The sequence below is a fragment of the Pantherophis guttatus genome, chromosome 3, assembly GCF_059756535.1.
Source record: "Pantherophis guttatus breed Tessera chromosome 3, ASM5975653v1, whole genome shotgun sequence".
NCBI lineage: Eukaryota > Metazoa > Chordata > Lepidosauria > Squamata > Colubridae > Pantherophis > Pantherophis guttatus.
In genome coordinates, this window is record NC_142065.1 from 145,023,751 (window position 1) to 145,047,853 (window position 24,103).

At 37.1% G+C, this 24,103-nt stretch overlaps 1 protein-coding gene across 2 annotated transcripts in view; it reads left to right on the top strand.

Moving 5' to 3' along the window:
- The window catches only part of FARS2 (phenylalanyl-tRNA synthetase 2, mitochondrial), a 209,393-nt gene that overhangs the window by 59,922 nt on the left and 125,368 nt on the right, over nucleotides 1-24,103 (top strand). The window lies entirely within an intron of this gene.

Below are 24,103 nucleotides of genomic sequence, written 5' to 3' on the forward strand. Positions count from 1 at the left end.
TACAAGGAATTTGTCTTCAGTGCATAGCTCTCAGTGTACATAAAAGATATAAGTGATAAATCATGATCATAGTCATCATAAAAATACATTCATCATAAATCATAAGATATAACATTTAGTGATAGTCATAGGATACTAAATAAGCAATCAACATAAATCATACTAGGAAACTAAATAAAACAATATGCAACAAAGTTATAGTCATAAGTAGAAAAGGAAATAAGTAAATAGGAAGAATGAGAATAATAATAGTAATACAGCCTTAGTAAATAGTTTGACAGCGTTGCAGGAATTAGTTGTTTAGCAGAGTGATTAAAAATCTCAGACATATGGCTTCCGGTTCCGGTCACCGTCATCGCCAGATGGTCTTTTATGACCGCCAGCCCTGCTGCCCGTAAAGAGCCGCCTTCATAACTGAGAGGCAGCTCGAAAAAACTCTATTTCTTTGAAGAAGCGTGAGGAGAGCAGGTAGAGCCCCTGTGAAGTCCCCAGAGTGTTTTTTTTTGCCTCTGGGGAGGAAGCAGGATGAGGCTCCCTATCCAGCTCGCCGAGGCTCCGGGCGCCGGGGGAACTCTGCTTGTTGCAGAGCTAGACGACGTGACCAACGTAATTAGTGATTTATCAAAATAAACAGGGTGAAATCCGGATCTGGAATCTAAAACTGCAAGTATATATATTAGCCCTGTGATTGGATTTAAGAATGAAGAAAGAGTGAAAGTTTAAAATGGCGTCCGGCTTTAGCTGCTTGAAAAAAAAGAAAGAAAGAAAAAGAAAAAAGCTGAAAGCGAAAGTGGACTTGCCTTGATTGTCTCAGTATGCTACAAAGTTTTTAAAATAACAGTGCTGGATACAAGAGAAGGGAAAAGTTTTTTTTTTCTTAAACTGTCTTCATGTTCTATCTCCCTTAGAGACTTGATTAACTCTGAGAGGATTTTATGTTGGCAAAAAGGGAGAGAAGACTTCCTTCTTAAAAAGAATTTGTCTGCGTGGTAGAATGGCTTTAAAGCCAGATAATAAAGCTGTATGGGGCAGTTCCCCTATTTATAAGTCACAAGGGCAGTTTCTAAGCTTGCAGACTCAGAGCCAGAATTTTAAAGACTTGAAGGAATTTATTACTGCGGCTCTGATGAGACAAGATGTGCTTATGGATCAGAAGTTTGAGAAATTTCAACAGGAAACCAAAGAGTTGGTTCAAGAAAAGTATGATAAGATGAAACGAGATATTTTGACAGTCCTGACTGGCTTCTCAGAAGTAATTGTCCAGATTGATAAAAAAAATGGAAGAATTCAGTTTAGAGGTAGAGTCTAAAATGAAAGAAATTGATTATAAGATCTATAATGTGGACAATAGAATGCAAAGGATTGAAAATGAAGTAACAACGATGCAACTCAAATTTATCGAATCTGCTGTAAGACTGAGGGGGATAAAGGAAAATAACAGAGATTTGAGAAGGATTTGTGCTGATGCTTTGGCTGTGATGTTAAAGGTTAGCTCTGAAGAGGTCTTGTCTAAAATTGACAAGATTTACAGAGTGAATTCTTGGGTGGCAAGGCAAAGGCAATTGCCCAGAGATGTAGTGATATACTTTACAGATAAAAGAATAAGAAATGACATCTTGCAAAAGTCTTTTGTTTCTACCCTACAAGTGGATGGAAGGCAGATTGGGATTTACAAAGAGTTGCCGCCTAAGATGCTAAAAGACAGAAAAGACTTTGGATTTTTGGTGACTGAACTAAAGAAACAACAGATTCTATATAGATGGGATGTCCCAGTTGGCATAAGATTGATGTATCAAGGAGAAAGATATCGATTAAATACTGTTGAAAAAGCGGAAGAATTTTATCGCAATGTTTTTAAAATTGGCCCAACATCTCCATGTATATTGTCAGCGTCAGGAATACAGGAGGGAGATAAAGAAAAGCAAATTGAACAAAAGATTGAAGTCCAGTGGAAGCAGATGGAGGTGGAGCCAATGGAAATACAAGGAACCACGGGGTTCTTTGGATGACCCGTGCTCGGATCATCCTTTAAAGGTTTTAGGTGGATCATTTAAAAACATAAGAGAAGCGGCTTTGGATCTTGATCTGATGTCCTGTAAAGTTAAAGATCAGCATACAACTCGAACAGCATACAAAGAAATTCCAGAAAAACAACAACAGCAGAGGTTCAAGCCAGCACAAGGCAAGAAAAAAAGCAGGTTCCACAAAACTAGAAAGTTTTAGACCAATATTTCTTTTGAATATGGATTATAAAATTTTTGCAAAATTATTATCCAACAGATCAATGCCAGTTATCTAAGAACCGATTTATGTTTATGTAGGACTTATAGAAGGCAGATATATGAAAGATAATGTGAGGCAAATTATAGACTTATTGGACTATCTTGAGAAGAATAAACAGATCCCTGCAGTGCTGGTGTTTAAGCATGTGGAGAAGGCCTGTAATTGAGTGAATTGGAACTTTCTATTATAGATTTTAAGAAAGATGGATTATGTGTACATTGAAGGGAATAACAAGAGGCAAGAGGACTACGGAACAAGGGCATTTGCAGTTGATCTGGTTGTTACCCTAACATGGTCGATGGAATTAATAATCTAGATGAAAGACTTTGCAGAAGATATCATATGGAATATAAATATAAAGTCACTCGGGGGGTTGTTATACATAAAAGTACTCTTCAATGATGGGGGCAGATGGCAACTAAAGACACTAAATACACTGTTGGAAGAAGGATCTGACGTGATTGTTTAGATTTTATAAATAATTATATATGGCGGACTTGCGGGAAAGTGGGTGAAATAAAACTGATATGGTATATGGTGATAGGCTAGGTTATATTGGAAAAGGGATGTTATTGAAGAATGGACTCTGAAGGTGGCCAGTCTCGCAGAAATGGTGAAGTTATCAGCATATATAAAAGACCGGACACAAGAGATTTATGTAAGGGAGTGGAGGATATGGATAGATTATGTGTAGAATAAATACTAAACTAGGAATTACCAGATAATTCTTAGATGAATGTTGTGTAGAAATGTATAGTTTACAGGGGATAGTATACTAGAATGTCAGGAAGAAATGTATAATACACAGGGGGTAGAGTAGATGGGTGGTAAAGTATTATATAATATGATTTGGATTTGGATTTCATCCTGGGGAAGCCATGGGGGGAGGGTAGGGTAAGGGAGGGCTAGGGAGGGAAAGGGGGGGGAAATTTGTATTTGTAAAACTTTTTCAATTAAAAAAAAAAATCTCAGACATATAATACTATCAAACACCAGTAAGTGCCGGCAGGATTAAGGTGTATAATTAAATCATAAAATGTAAGAAGAAATCTATCAGTCATTTGATCCAACCCTCTGTTCAGTACGGGAATTCATTAATCACTTAGCTATCCCTCCCCCAACAAATATTCAACCAATCTCTATTTGAAAAGATCCAGTAAAGGCCAGTCTGCTATTTTTCCAGAAATACGCTTGCATTATTTAATATATTTTACCATCAGGCAATTTCACTCATCCTCATTCTCCTTGATTCTTATCCAACTTTTGATTTCAGTAGAGAACAAGTCTGTTCTGTCTTGTATGTGATTGCCTCTTAGATGGCTATACAGGCAGTCCTTGACTTAAAACGGCTCTTACACATTTTAAAATTATACATGCAAGGAAGTATTGTATTCATTGAATGGCCAGATTCTCATAAACATTAAAAATAAATAGCTTTCAGTTGTTATTGAGCCAGCTGGCAGTTAAAAATGTATCTATTGTCTTGATAAAAAACAAATGAAGAACAAAACCCTAGGTTATTGAGAAAGGGGCAAAAATATATTTTTATTATTACACATGGTAAAACTATGATAGAAATTGAGTAACTTTAAGAATTACAAATGTATTAATAATAATAAAGAAATTGTTATTTTAAAGAATACATTTGGGATGCATTTGCCTTCAAGTGTAGCAGTGGATGGCCTGTTCTTGTCAAAATGCCATAAGAGAATATGGTGGGATTTTGGAAAGAAAAGATAAAAATCTATCCCTGAAGTTAGTTTGCTCCTTGAACATTTCAGAATCCAGTTTTAGTTTAGTTTTATTATTAAATTTTTATACCGCCCTTCTCCCGAAGGACTCAGGGCGGTGTACAGCCAAGATAAAAATCAACAGTATAAAAGTTAAAAACAATTTAAAATTATTAAATAGTTTGGCCAATAATCTAAAATAAAATAACCCATTAAAAATAATATTTTAGGCCAGCCCTGCTTGATGGAATAATAGCGTTTTAAGGGCACGGCGAAAGGTACGAAGGTCGGGAATCTGACGAATCTCCGGGGGCAGCTCATTCCAGAGGGCAGGTGCCCCCACAGAGAAGGCTCTCCCCCTGGGGGTCGCCAGTCGACACTGTCTAACCAACAGCACCCTGAGGAGTCCCTCTCTGTGGGAGTGTACTGGTCGATGGGAGGCTATCGGAGGCAGAAGGCGGTCTCGTAAGTATCCAGGTCCTATGCCATGGAGCGCTTTAAAGATGGCGACCAACACCTTGAATCGCACCCAGAAGACCACCGGGAGCCACTGCAGCTCGCGCAGGAACGGTGTTACATGGGAGCATCGAGTCGTCCCCATAATCACCCGCGCGGCTCCAGTGAGATTTCCACATGTTTTGATGTATTTAGTTTTGAATATTTAACTGGGAACTTGTAGAAACTTTTCATTCTTTGCTTAGAAGAATTGCTTTTACCTCTTTTGAGGTAAAAAGATAGTATCATTTTACCTCAAAACCCTTTCCTTGATTTTACTGACATTTCAGTAGAAGCATGTCTCCCGCTGAGGAATTTTTTAAGAAATGAAAAAACCAAAATTTTCATTGATGTCACTCACAACTACCTCATTCCTGGTTTTTTTCTCTCATTGGATATCTGGATTAAAGGCTTTTCATACTGTTTTAGATAATACATATTATCTCATGAACTTCACAATGAGCAATGCAGACCAACACTATACTGTGTTCTAGAAAGAATTGCAGAGTAAAAACTATTCTTGTTTGTTTTACATTCATAAATCCTAATATTCTTTGTGAAGAAAGTTTCTCACCAAGGAAAAAAATGTAGTAAAAGCACGGTATGTAACAGCCAGAGTAAATGTACAAAAGTAAGTTTCTTTCTGCTCAATGGGACTTACTCCAAAGAATCCAGTAAGGGAGGTATGTATAGACATGTATGCCACAAGCCAAGCCCAAGACACTCAAGAAACGGTCACTCTACTATTTTTCACCTAGTGATACTTTAGTTACTATGGTTTACAGAGAGAGAGTTGCAGAATGCCACATTCTTCCTTGGAGGTCTTTTTATTCCTTTTTAAGCTTACAATAAGAGAGACGTAATGGCTCAGTGGCTAAGACCCTGAGCTTGTTGATCGAAAGGTCGGCAGTTCAGCAGTTCGAATCCCTAGTGACGCGTAACGGGATGAGCTCCCGTTACTTGTCCCAGCTTCTGCCAACCTAGCAGTTTGAAAGCACGTAAAAAATGCAAGTAGAAAAATAGGGACCACCTTTGGTGGGAAGGTAATAGTGTTCTGTGCGCCTTTGGTGTTTAGTCATGCCGGCCACATGACCACGGAGACGTCTTCGGACAGTGCTGGCTCTTTGGCTTTGAAACAGAGATGAGCACCGCCCCCTAGAGTTGGGAACGACTAGCATATATGTGCTAGGGGAATCTTTACCTTTACCTTTACCTAAGCTTGCAATAAATATTTAGTGGTATTTGCTGCAGATTAGTGTTCATATCTTGAGGAGAAGTTCTATAATATTTCTTACTATTATGGGTTGTTTTGCTTAAAAGTATTTGGGTATGTTTATTATGTCAATTATTCCACTGTGAGTAATCATTAATCAGGGATGATCGGAGCTGTTGCTTTATATGATATGGGTTATATCAACCCTTAGAATTGTCTCAGTATTCCAACATTGTTTTAAAATGTTGATATGTTCCATGCACAGGGTATATAATAAGTAATAACTAGTAGCTAAAAGTGTATATGATTAATATTAACTTGTTTTATTTACTGGATTGATGAAGCCATCAGAATGCAGTTTTTTGAAGACTGTATCAAACCTCAGAGTGTGTTTCCTTGTGAAGAACTTTTTTCTTGTCCTTCACATCTAGCTCTGTACCTCTTTGCAGATGGTGCCTTATGAGTTGTATAGAAGCTCTCCAGCAGGTGAAGTATGTAGCATATCTTGTGTGCCAATCCGGTATCAGATGTCTGTGGGGAAAAATGTAATTACTTCTCAATAACACTGCAGGAATTTGAAACAGAACATTATGCTGCTGTGCTTGGGATTTAACAAGGATGATATAGCAGGCTTTGTTGAATTTGGAAGAGTTCATGTAGCTCAGTTCAGCTAGCTGGAGATTTGAATGTGTGTTGAGCCATTCCAATAATAGAATGGGCAAATTTAGCTTTTTAGCTGACTGGGCTGGAAAGCCAGGAAAGGAAGCTTCTGCTTTAACAGGCTAAACTTGATTCAGTCATGCTATTGAGACAACGGCCTTTACATCTTATTGATGATGTTGTATTCAGGAATAAACCTTTTCCTTTTAAGTTCATTAGATGCAAATTATTGGAGTAGTAATAGTTTAATATACCAGGGAGGAAATGGGAGAGGGGGCCATTCCCAATGAAATACAGGTAAACCTTGTAATTCTCAATTTATGAACACAATTAGGACCCGAATTTCCATTGTAATTTGTTGTGGTTGTAGGTTGAGTTCTTAATTTTACAATAATTTTTACAACAGTTATTAAGCAAATCACTGAATCTGTTAAATGAATCACTGCACTTGTTAAGTGAATCACATAGTCATTAAGTGAATTCAGCATCCCCAATGGGCAGGGTTTTTTTAGAAAATGGGCAAAAAAGGTTGCAAACCGTGATTATGTGACCACAGGATGCTGCAACCCAACAATTCTAAATGGGAGCCAGTTGCCAGGCGCCCAAATTGCAATCATGTGACTGCTAGGGTGGTGCAACAGTTGTAAGTGTGATTACAGTTGTAATCATTATTACATAATTATCATAAGTCATGTTCTCCAAGGCTGTCATAATTTTGAGCAATCATTAAATGAACAATCGTAAGTTGAGGACTACATATACGTTCTAGTTATTTCCAGTGGGGATTCCCTGATAAAATGTATTCATTATTGGATAACTGTGTCAGTTCAGTAATCTCATCCGCACTTTTAACACATTAAAAGGTTAAACATTAATCCATTCCTAAAATTGTTCATATATGTTTAATGCATTTTAGAGAGTTAATTATTTTATGCTCTATGTGGAAATGAAATGTGTAAAATAATGGTTAGCTGGATTTCTGAAATTGTTGTTATGAATCCCAGGACAAAAAAAAAAAAAGAATTATAAATATCTGCTTACAACTTCTCATTCACTTGGCAATTTCTTCTTCTTTGGTGGACCACTGACTTGATGTACAGTCATACAAAAAAGCATTAGGGTAAAAGCAAAAGTTAGCAAATTAGTATTGTTTTCCCCTCCTCAGTTCTGAGTTTAAATATATAACCTACCCGAAAGTTGAAAAATTATTACAGAAGCACGTGACTCAAATCTTTAAAAAAAAAAACAATCCCACAGATAATCAGCACAGTGACCATAGAATAATTCTGTTGAACTAGCAGAAAAGCATCTGCTGCTTTTTGAAGTTTATGGATAGTTTTCAGAGCAGCCCCAAACAAAGTGGATTACAGTTGTCCAAGAGTGACATGATGAGGGCATGAATGATTATAACCCAGAGTACCCAGGTTCAAGGAAGCCCTGATCTAGTGTGTCCCCTGAATCAGGGTTTTCCTGTTATCTGCTGTAACTGGGAGTTCAAAGAACTTCCAGATCATGAACTCTTCCTCTCTTTCATGTTTCTGTAAGGAATTGAGAAGGTCTGAAATAACTGTTAAGGACTGACTTGTAGAAAAGGTGACACAGTTCAGGGATTGAAGCAAACCTGAGAAAGAAACTCAATTCTAACTGTTTTGTTTCATAAGAAATAAACAGACAGAAACTTGGGCAGGCTTTCAAGATTCTGTTACCCATACCTTACAACAATGTTATTTTATTTATTTAAGTACCGTATTTATATCCTGGCTTTATTATTTATACAAATAACTCAAGGCGGCAGACATATCCAACACACTCCTGTTTTCCCCATAACAACTCTGTGAGGAGAGAGTAACTGATCCAAGGTCACCCAGCTGGCTTTCATGCCTAAGGCGGGACTTGAACTCAGTTTCTCGCTTTCTAGCTAAGTGCCTTTACCACTAAACCAAACTGGCTCTTGTAATAATAAACAATAAACAGTAAAGTAGCATTCTTGGAATCTCTGCAGTGTTTATTTGTTGACTTGGCCTATATCAAAGGTCTGGCAGGTTTAGAGTCACAAGGTTTCTGAACAACAACTGCTTCATCATTCCGGAGTTCGGCTTGAGCTTATTTCAGCCCATCTTGTTTCTGACCATCTTCAGACATTGAATGTGCATGGAGATTCTCAGTCATCCAGGTTGTGATTTTCTCAAAGGTGCTTTTTCAAAAGGCAACTGGACTTTCTTTGTTTTGCCTTGAAGATGTTTATAGCTTCTCATCCAGAAAGCTTCATCTGATGGTGGGGAAGATAGAACAGTTAGTTCTGGCAGAATAGGGGATGGGATGGAAGGTTCATGTTTCTTTGCAGTCATCTGGTTGTTAGCACTCTCTCTCAAACCTGTTGAGGTTACTTGGGGGTTTACCTTTGCCCTCAGGGTCTCCTGAATTAGAATGCAAATGGGTGTGGCACCTTCTTGGAACTGTTGAAAGGACTTTGTTGTAGACAGGAGATAGGTGGTGTCTTATCCCTCCCCTCTGTTGACAGAGGGCTATTCAATTTTAACATAGATGGCCTCTTTTACCCCTCTTTCAAACCAATGGTCTTCTCTATCCAGACTCTATCTAGACCCTGAAGCAGGATGCCCATTGCATCTTTTCTTCAGACTAAGTTGAGTTATATAACAGGCTACCATCGGCATACTGATGATAGCAAACCCTGGACTAGTGAATGTCCTGGGCCATCCAGGTAGCACTGTAGATAATCCACAACAATTCGGTTTCTGCCCCATGCTCAATCAGATTGACAAGGATCTGGCATAAACATATTCCTGTGTATTTGTATATTCATACATTGTTCCATCAATTCAACTCAATAATAAAAATAATTTAATTTTTATTTTATTTATCTTTTCCTTCCAATCACACTAAATTCATTTCCCTTATCTACTGTAGCTCAACTCCAAACTTGGGCTTACATCTAATTTCTCTCGATCTACGGTAATTTCTTCTTTTTTACCAGCCTTTTGCCCTTGCCCAATTATAATCTGCCCACCTCTATCACTTATAGCATAGTTAGACTAGTGACAGTGCTAACTGTGAATGTTTATGGTCTCCCACTGTCTGTTGCTCATAGTTACACCCACATACAGTGTGTTCAGAACATATGCATCATTTGATTTCTCCTTCTTATAATTTGTCTTTATGCCTATATTTAACTTGCAGATGCATTTTTTTCATACTTACATTTGTTGCGCTCGCATGTGTCTTAAAAGAAACATGTATTAGGGATGTCGGCATTTCTGATTGAAAACTTTCTGTCATAACCATTATGTACACTCCAGTTTGTAGTCTTTGGAATAATTAATTTATCTTTACTCACAATCTGTGTGTTTGCATAAGATGATCAAATATTGCCCTATTGTGTGACAATTCAGTTATGCATGTTTCCAAGAAGTTATTTTTTTAAAACGAAGGACAGATTTCTGAAACTTACTATTCTCATATAGCATGAACTGCTGGATTTTTTTTTACGGAGCACACCTTTTACATCTCCTTGCTTGACTAATGAACAAATTAGAATCTAGCATATAACCAGGCTTCTGAATGTAGAATTAAAGGTTCTTGCAAGATTAAAAAGTGGAAATAATTTAAAGAAAAATGTGTGCTAAGTAACATAATGGGGATCAAATCAAGCAGAATTGTTAATTTATAGAGTCCTAGAAATTGGAAAGCAGTATAGTAATGTGGATAAAAATTATAAGCAGACAGTTAGGCAAATCTCTTATAAATACTGTAATTAAGCTTGCAGGGAATGAAAAAAAAACACCTAATAGTGAACTGGCCCAGGTGGAGAGAAACATGGGAAAAAGTTTCTCAAAGTATTCAGAGAAATACTAGCTTAATTAAATGACAATAATTATAATAATAGCAATAGCAAATAGCTCTTAGACTTATATATCTCTCCATAGTGCTTTATCGCACTCTCTGAGTGGTTTACAAATATCAGCATATTGCCCATAACAATCTGGGTCCTAATTTTACAACTTTGGAAGGATAGAAAGCTAGTCAACCTTGATCGAATTCCTGGTTGTGGGCAGAGTTATCCTGAAATACTGCATTGTAACACTGTGCCACCAAACTTGGAAATTATAATAAGAATTTCCCAGCTTCAGGATTTTGAATTTACTTCAGTGTTAAGGATAAAATTGGTGTAGTTCTTGCTTCTCTAGTTTTATCCATGTATATGAGGCAGGCATCATAGCACTATCTTTTCTGACACTTTTCCATTATTCAACTATCTTTGTGATTCAGTTACTTACCTGTTTTTCCATATCATCACTTTTTTTTAATGTACCCAAGCTATGTTTATTAAACTCGTGTTAGAAAATTACGTTTAATATTTAATATATTAAATATTTTAATGTATTAAATTTAATATTATAGTAAGATCTGATCAGTTGAAAGTTATGCATTTCACTCCATTCAGGTTTAGTTTTCCTTAATATTAAGGACTTTAGCAGGTCATGGTCACTTTATCTCAATGTTTGTGCTATTTCGTTGTCTGAGTCTACCATGCTGATGGGTTTTTAAGTCAAAAATAGTTAATCTACCTGTATTTCCTCTATCCTCTGAAAGAAGAAATGGTCAGAAGGACAAATCAGGAATTTCTGGGAATCAACATGCTTGGAAGAGGTTATCTCTCAATAAATATCCATGTAATTTAAGTCTCCCATCATGATTACATCATATCTCTTTAAAAGCTCTGCAATTTCCATCTTCCATATTGACTGAGCAGGTTATAATGGATACCGATACAGCTTTTATTCATTCTTCCATGTATTTTAATTGAAATGGTAGTATTGGCAGATTAATTCATTTGGATTTCTGAGAAGATGTTATGGAAACATACAGTGTAATCTCACCCTTTTTAAAATTGCTTTGGTTCCTTTGAACAATTTGTATTCTTCCGTTGCTGTGTTCTGAGTCTCAGTTATACTTACTAAGTCATATTTTCCCTCTTTATCAAAGAGTGCAAATTAATCTTGTTTATTGCCAATCCTCTGAGCATTAGCAAATAGACATAAAGTGTCATATTTTGTTGGAAAGCACCCAGCTTTCCAAGGAGAAAGGATCAAGCATCGAGTCATTATACAACTCAAAAGGTCTAGGACTGACACCCCCTTCTCCACAAGTTCCTTGAAGCCTTATGTAATTGTTCCTAGGAGTAGGAGATTCCTGTATTATAGGCAGAACATAATAAAGTAATTACCCTGAACCCTGTATATGTTGGTCTGGTTGTTCATGCTTGACAGATTCCTGAGATTTCTTTCAACAGCTTCAAAGACCATGGTGATAATTGTAGCTGCTCTTAACACTATCGTTTGGATCCAAATGGATTAGTACAAAAAGGTCATTATTAATGAATTGGATAAATCTTGGAAGTTGTTCTGTTGCATTCGTAATCCATGCTCCTAGTAGACAATACACTGTTTATTTCTGTTCCTCATAGCAATGGGTTATCAATTATAGGCAGAGTTCTCAAGTCACAATCATAATGGAGCCTGTTGATTATAGTTGTAAGTTGTAATGGTTGTAAAACAAGGCAGTCACATGACATTTTTGTTGCAGTTGTTAAGCAAGTGCAGCAATCATAAAACGAATGCCATAATTCTTAAGCGAAAGCTGTGGTCATTAAGCCAACCCATTGTTTGCTTTGGCGCAGTTTTGCCAAAAACTCAAAGTAAGTGCCAGTTTTTGATGAAACTGTAGTAAAACACAGTCACATGACTGCAGGGCACAATAAATTCAATCATGTTGCTAAAGGCTTGAAGCGCATTCATATGATCATGCGTGGAGGCAACCAGGGGAACTGAGATCCTGTTTGTAAGTCTCCTTTTTCAGATAGGTTCTAATTTTAAGCAGTTGCTAAACTCGTAAATTGAAGACTTACAATACTAACTAAATTGTGGACTTACAAACGTATGACTCTGTTTCTAGCTGCATCCCTTTTGGTCTTCAGGAATCAGCCCTTCTGTCTTTTGTTCAGAAGTATCTTTTTTATTCCCCCCTGAAGGCTCACAGCTTGTTTCTTTGATGAGAGATGAAAGTATATTTTTAGTTCTAATGTCAACCCTCTGAGGTAGGTCCAGTCAGGATACAGATACTATAAGAAATTCTAGAACTCCACTTTATTGATTTGACTACGATAGTACCTTGAAACCCTGACTGTATTTACCCTTTCTTTCCTCTTATACCAAAGAGAGTCGAGGTGATCCAGCTTTAAGGTTTTTTTCTCATGTTGTCGTGAGGACCAACAATTCCTACATTTTTCCCACCTCATTTTTGGGTCACAACTAAACTCAATCCCACACAATTAGTTTGGACAGTGCAGCACCTTCAACTTCTCTTTGCTAATGATACGGACACCAAGCTGTGCAAAGAAATGATTAATTTCCTTGGTCTCCCTTTACTGCAAGAATACTGAAGATGTTTCCTTTTTTTGGACAAGTTTTCTTTAGTAACAGAGTACATATCTTATTCCCTGCATATTTATGACTGTGATTTTTGTAGCGCTGTTTTCTGAATTTGGCCAAGTATAAGTTTTATTTGTATACTAATTTTTACTACTTTGGGTGGTTCTTTGGTTAATAAATATAATAGATTTTGTTCAAACGGTTTGTCTAGTGGTTAAGGCACCAGGCTAGAAACCAGGAGATTGGGAATTCTAGTGCTACCTTAGACATGGAAGCCAGCTAGGTCACTTTGGGTCAATTTTTCTCTCTTAGCCCAGCCCACCTCACAGGGTTGTTGTTGTGGAGAAATAGGAGGAAGAAGGAGGACTAGGTATGTCTGCTGCCTTGAGTTACTTATAAAGTAATAAAGGAGAGATAAAGGTCAAATAAATAAATTTTATACCATAAGCAATTCAGTGCAGAAATCAGTATTTCATCTAATTATAGCCACTTCTGATGAACTTCATCAAAAAAATTTAATTGAATAATCCAGTGAAAATCTGCAGTTCACCACATCTTTCCAGTGTATTTACATGAACCAAAAGAACTGTGCCCAACAGATTATTAGGCATGAATTTTGATATATGCTTCATATGATTTTGTATTTGGGAGGGCCTTCTGTCATGAAATGATAATTTATTTAATTCCTTTGTAATAACAATGATGTGTACAACTATGATATTGCAGCCATAGAAACTTAAAAACAGCACTGGTTATGGAAATCCATACTACTGTGAATCGCAGGAAAGATTTCCCTCCATTTCTTGTCCATTTGGAATAATTCATTAGCTAAATGCTTCATGTGCCATCACTTACAAGAATCCTTAGCTCTCATAGCACTCAGAACCTGCTTTGAAAAACAAGTGAATGCAGAGTCTTTTAAAATAACCCTTTATTACAATAATGGAAGAAATGTTTCCTAGCACAAAATAAGGTATCAATAGAAAATTAGTTTCTTGGAATCCAGAAGACTCCTTGCCTTAGACTGCATATTCATATAGTCGGTACACTCATGAGCCAGTATCCGCCTTTTCTTTGAATTATAAATTAATTATGAAGACGGATCATCCATATCATTCATAAATCAGCAGCTTCAATAGTATTTCAGTTTACAAAGAAGGGGCTTAAGAAATAACATTTTTATGAATAATTTGAAGACCTCAGTGGAAGATATCTCTTGTGAATAAGATGACAGTATAGTGTGCCATTACATCTAAAGTATATCTCAAAGCATGACTCACAGCTATATTATTGCAGTCTCCCAAATTCCCAAGACTGCACTGCCAAAATTTGGCAACAGATAACCAATATTCAGTAATATATTCAAAACATTTTTCCTTAAAATAGGATCTAAAAGAGGTGTATATCCAAAGTTCTGAAAAAGGATTTACATTTCAAATCTTTCATTTCCATTCCATTGCAGTTAATATTTCAGAATTGTCCATATTTTAAACCCAGAGGCAATGAACAAATGAGTAACTGGATAAAGATTTATGCAGCATTTATTTTACAGTCCTAAAGATTCAGACATGTGCCCTAAGGATGATAGGATGTATAAGGATTTCTTCTTTTGAAATGACCTCAAAGGGAAAAAACTAATATTGGATGTTTCCTTCAGTCTGCCCGTCTCCAAGAGTAGCTCTTTCTAATGTCAGGGAAATTCGATGTTGGACAAGCTCTAACAATCACCCCTTCTCTTTGACTTGGCACAGAATTTAGACAGTAAAGTTAATATCAATTCCCTCCTACTATTTGCAGTAGGATAGAAAAAAAGTGCCAACAATTAAGAGACGCAAACTTTTATTCTTTCTAACTTCTGTTCTATTGAGAAATCTAGAACAGAGCTGAATTTGTTGGAGTCTCTCATAACAGAGTGTTGTTAGAAGAACAACCAGATTTCAAAGTTGCCATGAAATGCACTAATAAAGCATTTATAAAAGAAACTTTCCAATCACTTATATGGCTATACATTATTTCAGGTCCCCAGAAAGCCACACTACTTGGTAGCTTAGACCTACAGAGAATATTATTTATATATTTATTCACTCTGCTGTGCACCATGTAGAGATTTGTACACATAATCCCTTTCTTTTGGTTCAGAGACCTGCTCATTTATAACTCTTAATACATTGCAACTCCTACAAAATTACTATTCTAATCAATGGACTTCCAGATAAAATGGTGAACTGAAGACAGCTCTGCTAAAAGCAGAGCTGACCTTCATAGCAGAACGAAGAGCCAGTGAGTAGAACAGCTCTTTGTAATTTCTCTCCAGACAAGGAGAAAACATGAGATTGACCACAAGTGCTCCAGACAATTGCTCCTCACAAGGAGGCTGCAAGACAATTTTCAGAAGGTTTAGAGCTCTGGATGATGAGGAAATGTGCATAATTTTGCTCAAACCACAATTTGCACCTTCAAAAGAACATTGGATTCACATAGTTCCTTTTATAATCAGTTTTAGGAATTGCTTGTTAACTGCTTTCATCTACTAGGAACCTTTGTGAAGACACATTTTGAGGCACTGGATGAGTTTTTTCAATCCTTACCAAGAAAAGCTTTAAATACATTTAAAAAAAAATATTTTTAAATAACCAGCAAAACGGTGATTACCACTTGGATTTTGGAAAGTTACAAATAAACTAAGAATCCAGATAGTTTTGAAATAATATTTTGGAATTAATTGTAAAAATCCTTTTTGTGGGAAAATACTGTTGTCTTGAATTCTTAAAAAATATGATAGGGTGGGACTTTTGAGGTTGGACACTAGAGGGAACTAGAAGGAACTATGCGAATTGTTTGCATTATTTTTGCTGTAAACCGCCCAGAGTCCCTTGGGAGTTGGGCGGCATAGAAATGCGATAAATTAAATTAAATTAAATTAAATTAAATTAAATTACAGTATGTACAATTAAAGGAGAAAAATACTTACATTTGATTGGAGCAAAATATGGAGCAAAATATAAAAATGAGAGGCTACAAGAATGATATGGGAAAAAGATACCACATTAGCCATACAAAAGAAACTGGTGGGTGTCTTAATAATTAAAAGTGACACACAAATAACAAACCAAGAGAGTGACCGGGATAATTGTCTTGCATTGAATTTACAAAAGAGGTTTGTTAAAGCTTTGAAGAATTTTGTGAAAAGAGACAAAGAAAAAAATGAAAAGAAATTTTAGTATGTATGAAGTATGTAAACTGAAATAAGATAGTTTCTCTTTTTTGTAGCTGAGAAAACTACATAATTATTTTAACAATTTAAAAAAAACACAATTGAATGTCAACTATTTCAGGTGTACAAACATTATGAGAGTTCCTTGGTACTCTCTGAGCTTGGTTGCTATTTTACAGACGTTTCATTATCCAAATTAGGTATCATTATCAGTGCTGGCAGCCAAGCTCTGAGAGCACGAACGACCCCTCATTTAAAACCTGAGCTACAAATATTTTCCTTTATTGTTACAAACATTATGCAAATCCTTAATACCAGAACATACAAGATAATAACATTGCAATAATTTTATTACTCAAAACAAAGCAAACTATAGCAGTAGCTTTTACATTTATTCTGTTTTGTTCTTTGTAACTTCATTGTAATTCAGACCCCAAAATTGACTTGTGCTTCTTATATAATCACCAGATTGCATAACCTAATTGTGTCTGAAGTGCTCATGAAAAATGAGACATCACTTTAAAATTGGTTAATAATTCAGTGGTGCTGTTTAGATGGAAAAAAACTTTTTAAGTATTTGAAGCAGCTTATAAGTTTTATTGATTTTTTAAAAATGTGAAATGGGTAATAAATGTGTGAGGTCCACCTTTCAAGTGGAACAAAAAATTTTTTGGGGGGGGATTTGCCAGTAAAAACAGACATATGAGGTAATTTGACATTTTTATTTTAAAATCTTACAACTGGTTTTTAAGCATTTGATCCTAGGTAAGAATTAGTTGCTTGAAACCAACCATGCTAGTTTGTATGAAATTAAATATTGGTCCTTTTGGTTTTGAAAGCTCATTTTAAAAGTCACATTAAAAGCCCCTACCCAAACATACATTTCTACAAACACCTAAACTTTCCCCTCAGCCATAAAAAGATTTAGAAGGTGAAGAAAAGTTGATAAGCTGCGGAAAAATCTCTGGGAGGCAAGTAGAGTTCTTTGAAAGCAAAACAAACTAACTCCCTAGAAATAATTTATTTTCACGACATATTGGGTCTTTGTTCTTTCAAACTCATGTCTTGGTTCTCCTGACCCATTGCTTATAGTTAGCCTTCGACTGCCTGAGTGCTTGCTTGTAGATAGGAAGGTTAATCAGTCCCAAGGAAAGAGGAAAAGTTACACAGAGTTATTGAAAAGGAGAGTGGGATTGTGCATTTCATACACTGATCCTCAAGAACTGTAAGACACACAAGCCAAGTTGGGTAGTGCAGGTCAGCACACAAACAGAAACTCTTTCAAAGTCCATTCGTGTAAACCTTTACCATAGTCCAGAGCAAAATAAGGTTCCCCAAAACAACAGGATTAAAAAAAAAAACATGAGCATGCTGGAGCATATAGCCTATATTTTTGGGTAGATTTAGCTAAGTGGTGGGTGCAATTTGAAGCACCTGTTTTTCAGCTATCCTCTTACTTGGGGTTTCATTGTGCCAAAAGAGAATGGGATCTTCCAACCTCAAGCTTGGGTAACCAACAAGTCATCAAATACACTTGGGAAAGATATTTGAGTGCTGAGGAACACAAGAAACTCCATTGGTGCTGACACCACTTAGTGTAGGGAAGTGGAATCTAGATATTAGATACAAAGAGAGGGAAGCAAGCATCAGGGTGCCAGGGTGCCAGTGTTTATGTGTCTACCTCACTTTTGCCTCCACAGAATTCCAAAGACCTCAGTTATTTTGTATGCACATTTTCCAGACAAAACATTGATATGGTAAAACTTAAAATCAAATTAAGCAAAACTTGACCTTTTCCTGAAGTCTTGTGTAAGCAGACTATTTAATGCAAATATTTCCTTGCCCCAGAGCCTAAGTATTTGCATAGGTTCAATATATCTTCTGCACTACTAGACCACATCTTTCCTATTATTTTCCTTTTCCAAAATTTGATACACACAAACATGCCCACACTAAGGGAAGATGTAGACAATGTCTTCCATTTTGCCCCACCAGCCGAGGAGCACTCAACCAAGGTTCAACTTGCAGTTCCAGGACTTTGAGTGATCTATATGTCACTCAAACACTTGTTGCGCAAGTTACTCTGTCACCCAAGATTCAACTTTCCACCCAGATACCTTGGCTTTATTCCATGCACCCTTCTAACTTGTAGGTGACAATCTAGCTTATTTCTGTCACTCACAGAAAAGGACTACCCAGGATGCCCACTTGTTGTGTGTTGTCACCATAGTTTTCTGAGACAGCAACCAGAACATTCCCATTAGATACAAAAGGAATTTTGCTCCTCTTTGCTTCAATGCGTATAATGACTTCTTGCAAATATACCATACATCCATACTGTATATGGCATTACTAATTGCCATATATAATGCCAAAGCTGACATTACTAAATACAGTTAATCCCCAAAGGCCCTCTGGGCCTATTAACTTGCTTCAGAAGATCATATGGATTTATGAAAATAATTTTGGAATAATACTTGATTATAAACTGAATATCGTACATCATTGTTCAAGGGCCACAAGAAAGCAAAATACAATTTTAGGATGTATCCAGGGAAATTGAGTTTTCAAATCTTAGGAGGTAAGAGTCTATTAATTGAACCCCAATTTACATATTGTGGCCTGGTCTTGGCATTGTGCGTTCAGAAAGTCCTAGACAGATTAGAACAGGCTCAGAAAATAGCAATAAGGATATTCAAACTAGAAACTAAATCCTATGACTTAGAAAGAGCTGGGAAAACCCTGAGAGGAAAAAACTGAATCATGATTCTATAAGTACTTGGAAAGATATAACAAAGAAAATTGCCATGGACTAATTTTTAATGTTCAAGGGGGCAAGTTATAGAAATAATGGATTTAAATTGCAAGAAGGGAGATTCCAGTTGAATATTTGTAATAATTTCTTGACAATAACAGTAGTTTGATGTTAGAAGAAGAACCTAGAAAGGCGCTGTTCTCTTTATTCGAAGTATGCAAGAGGTCAATGCCCATCTGATGTGGTTGCTTTAATCTTAGTGCTTGCACTGAGTGGAGAGTTGTACTTCATAGCCTAAATGATTCCTTACAATTCTATGGTTCTGTAATCAAATGAAGCAAATTACAGTGGCCAAGCAAGGTTGAATATTAACCCAAAGTTAATATGGAAAGGTTAAATAGACAGGCTTCAAAACTAAGCAGTACTGTACTCTGTAGATATATACACACTGGTTACATTACTGTAATACTGTAATATAAAATGGCATTTCTCTTTAAGAAATGTAATTCAGTGGTATTAATCACTTTAGATTATTTGAGTAACTTGTTAGTAGTTAGACCAATGCTCTAGAAAACATTTTCCTGTGGCTATGGAATACTGGGCAGGACTGGTAGTAAGATGAATGTTTCTGCCATTACTAATTCAGAATCAACAATAATCTTTCAAGGAATTTTCAGTGTTTCCAGTTTCATATACTATACTGCCCTTTTGGGCTGCTTTACATTTTTTCTTTGTCCTTTGCTACCTCAGATCCCATCTATCATTCAGTCCTAAATCTCTCAGTTTTTCCCACATATGCAGTAGTAGGTTTAGAATTCCTTATTAAGTAGAATTTTCCAGTTGCCAGAAGCATCTGCCATTTATTTTATGCCAGGACCGGATGCGTCATGAGCTGGCCACGCCCACCCCAGCTCTGCAAAAAACATCATGAAATGTCATCTGACGGCAATGTGACAACGCAAGTTTGACACCTGTATTTTATGCTGTCTTCATCCCTTCCAAAAACATTCATGTACCAATGCATGCAGCATTTATGGTGAAAGTATCTTTGCTGTAGCAATTTTGCATGGAAATATTGGAGAATGCCTGCCAAATAGCACTTAACTAAGAATATTTGGACACCACCTGTTAAAATATCAGATAGGTACAATTATTCAGAAAGTGCCTGTTAAATAGCAGCTGCTCAGTTAACTGTACACATTGTGAAAGCTCTGACTCATTGTAGAGTGAGGTTAATCTCTAGTTCCATCTCTCTGACGCTAACATAAACAATGAAACGGGGATCTATGAAGACACAGAACCTGTAAGTTATAATCAAGTAGTTGTAATTATATTCTTGGTGATTTATATACTATCCCACAAAGTTGCTGAAAGATTCTACAGGTTTTTTCATCTTTTTTTCTCCACATATATAATTTTCACTTCAGAAAATTGACCTAATTCAGTAGTAAATCTCATTACCCTTGGTAATTAACCAAGAAACATTTCATGTTGTTGGTTTTTCAAATTGACAGATAGAGAACATTCTAAGTTATCAACCTGCCTCACCTCATTTCCTCCTGATTTTTGAAATGCCAGCAGCTGTTGGTATATCTGTGCAATAATTATTTTATTTTTATTTTCACTTTATTCATTAAGATTGCTATTGAAGCAAAAGCTGGTGAAAGCAAAATATCCAGAAGACTTATTTAGGGACTGCTTATATATCAGTCACAGGAGAGCCAGTTTGGTGTAAATGGATAAGGCACCAGGCTTCAAACTGAGAAGCCATCAATTATAGTCCTATGTAAGCATGAGGCCAGCTGGGTGAAAGTGGAAAGCCATTTCCAAAATTGTAAAAACATCTAAGCAAAAATAATGAATTATTAGATAAGTATTGACTTCTATCAAGGAAACAAGTACCTTTAATATTTTTAAATATTTTATTTATCTGTCAATTATGTATAGCTGCCCATCTTACAAACATGATTTCCTCCTCTTAGTGCCACTTTCCACTATGGTATGACCATAGCATCTGGATGGAGAGCATTTTTCTTCTACAAGTTAGGTCACCCAAATTTAGGATATCAAGCAGTGCATTTTATATTTAAAATTACATCTCCAGGTGTTGTGCAGATTCAAGGCAAAATATTTGAAGAATTTTTAAAGACCTTTGACATACGCAGAATACCCTTTTTTGGTGCTGAAGCAGTCACATCTTCTTCTGGAAAGCTTGGCCTGGCTTTTTCTCAGATTATCTGGGCACTGACTGAAAATATTTCCACTGCAACTGCAAGCCAAACCAAGCAGTTGTGTATTCACACCAGTGGTGAGTTGCCCCCGATTCGCACCGGTTCCATAGAACCGGTAGTAAAACCGGTGGGAGGCTCCACCCACCAACTCGGACATCACCAAAATGCGCACGGCCCCGTTACGAACCGATAGTAAAGGTAAGTAGAACCCACCCCTGATTCACACATACAGAGGCAACCCGAGACTGAAGACATTGTTCCAAGCCTTCCAGAGAATCCAGTATCCTCAGCACTTTGGGAAAGGAGACTTTTAAATTGTACACAGATATGTTTGTGTGTATCTGTGTGTGTGTTTTATACTGCATAATATAATTCATAAATATGATGCCATGTATAGATACTTCAGACAAATAGACAAGAAGAATTTGTTAGTATTTTACTCAATCTCCAATTCAGCAAGATCAAAACTGGAGACTGTTCCAATAACTTAAACTATAGAATGAGAAGGGTTTATTATTGTGATTTGCATTGTGATTAAAATATATTTTACTTTAAATATATTTTAATAATAGTGATAAAGAGTATAGATCTTTCCATGTTTTTTCTCTGCATAGATTAAACATAGACAGCCACTAATTCCTTTTACATATTCTAATCAAAAAAATAAACTCACAGAAATATGCTCAGGAAATAAATGCCTACCCACTAAAAACAAATAAGCTGTCTTTTGCTGAAGAATCCTTATATACCAGCAGAGGGTGCCATGATCCTCCTGTATCACAAGTTGGCCTGCATGCCAATGAATAAATGTAATTGACAGAGGGGAGTCACAGGGGTGACTGGAACCCCGGTCGTCCAGCTCCCCAGACAGCGGTGACGACAGCTGAGCTAAAGGAGCAATCTGTTCAGTGTGAACAGACACCAGCCCTGTAATTTATACCTATTTGCCTCTAATTCTGCAACAAGGCCAAGTTTTAAAAAGCTCTGCCATTGTTGCAGGAATCCTCCTTGCTGCCTTGTGTTCTTCTCTTCATTTGGGCTCACAGAGGAATCGGGACACGCTTTTCCATCGTTTAAAATGCTAATGGGGAAATCCTACAGAAGAGCATTCTCCTCCTCTTCTTCTTTAAAAAATGATCTTGTACATTGACATTATGTGGTGATTAGAATGGGGCTTCAATCAGACAGAGGATTCCCTGAGGCCAGTCTTGTCCCACCAGCGCATGTTGCCTGTCGTCTGACACCCCGGGGGGGGGGGGGGCTGAGAATAGAGGAAAGCTGCAGTCTGGTGCAGCAGATGAGCCCCAGTGGTTGCCATGGAGATCTCTAATACAGCCGAAGCTCAAAGAAAGGGCACGAGCTGAAGCACAGGCGCTCCCTGGAAGATGAAGGAGGGACCAGCTGAATACAGAACAGGCCCTCAGCAAAGTTGTCCCAGATGGAGTTTTAATTTCTTCCTCTTCTGGTCTCACCCCCCACCCCAAACCCCCAGCTTGGGTTCCCTGAGAAATCAAAGGGAGTGGGGAGGAGAAACAACTGTGCTTGTCACTATATGGAAGTCGCTCCTCTTTTCCTGAAAGAACTGGGCACGTGCTTATAAGATATTAATGGAAGGATAATGGCCCTAGAGAGGAGGGGATGGTGGCCTTTATGAAGGCGTGATCTCCTCTTGCCAGCGGGGTTTACTGAGGGCCAGGGGATTTGTCGGCAGCATATGTGCTCCTGTTAATGATTGAAAAATTACCACAACAATTAGTCATGGATCACTGAAGGGAAGGCCCCCAAGCACTGCGGACAATGTGATTAAACCCATGTATGTGACAATTAACTCTCCTGAAGGTTTATCCACCACAGAGGACCATTTCTTCTAGGAGAGAGGCAAAACCCCCCCAACCCTGACAGACAGAAATAATTCAGCAGAAGGGAAGTGATACAGCTGGCAATATCCATTTTAATCTGACACGAAATTAATCACACTTAAATTAATCCAGTTCTTACTGCACCAGTGCTGTTGCTTCCTTATTTATATCCGCCACCACCGCTGCCACCACCCCATTCTGCATACGCTGCTGAGGCATGACTGATACAATTCCTGCCCAATCCATGTTTTTTGAAATTTAGAAAGCAAATCCTTCCATTGCGCCATGTTTTTACGTGAGCTAGGGAGCAATTATCTCATAAAATCTGAGTAGGCACCAGATGCATCACATCTTGAATTCCCTGAGGTATCACAGTTGAATAACCTACAGCAAATATTTTTACCCAATCTGCTGCCCATAGGCGAGAGAGAAAGAGAAAGAGAGATCAATGTTGTCTCCCTGTATACAACTGTGGAGAGGTAGTTGTACTATAAATGTGGCATGCAATCACAGTTCCTGTTTCATAAAATAAGTATGTTTTCTATTCACCAAGGTTAGCTCTAAGAGTACTTATAAACTTAAAACAGGAACAATAAAAATAATTGGCAGGTAGAATTGGAGCATCAGTCTTAATGCATGTGATAAGTAATGACCATGTTTGGCTTCTGGTTTATGGGAGTGGTATTCTTTCTGAACTAGTTCCATACACTCAATGTAATATTAGTTATAGAAATGGTATCCGGCTTCTTGCATCATAGTCTAAAGCTTCATGAAAATGCTTGTAATAGAGATAGTGTTACAACTGGCTTCCGGATTGCAGGAGCAAATTTCATCTGAAAGTTGTGTCCAATAACATCAGTAGCCTCAGTAGTTTCACCACTAGTTTCAAATATTTCAGTTGGTTTCCCATTCTGGCCAATAGTTTTTTACCCTAATTATCTCTGCCAGTTTCTATTAAGAAAAATAATTTTGTTTCTTACTCATTCCAATTTGGACCAAGGGTTTTCCAGCAACCCAAGTGTGCAGGAATTTTTCTAAATAAGATGGTTGTAGAATTCTGTCCAGCTGCTCTTGTGGTGGTGTTTGGCATTTTCAGTTGTGCTAACCTTTCATTACATTTTTGTAATTCCAGTATTTGCAGTCTAGTTTATTTTCTCACAGAATGGATGCTCCCTGAGGCCCTTCCCCATGCCCACACACTCCCCCTTAATGGC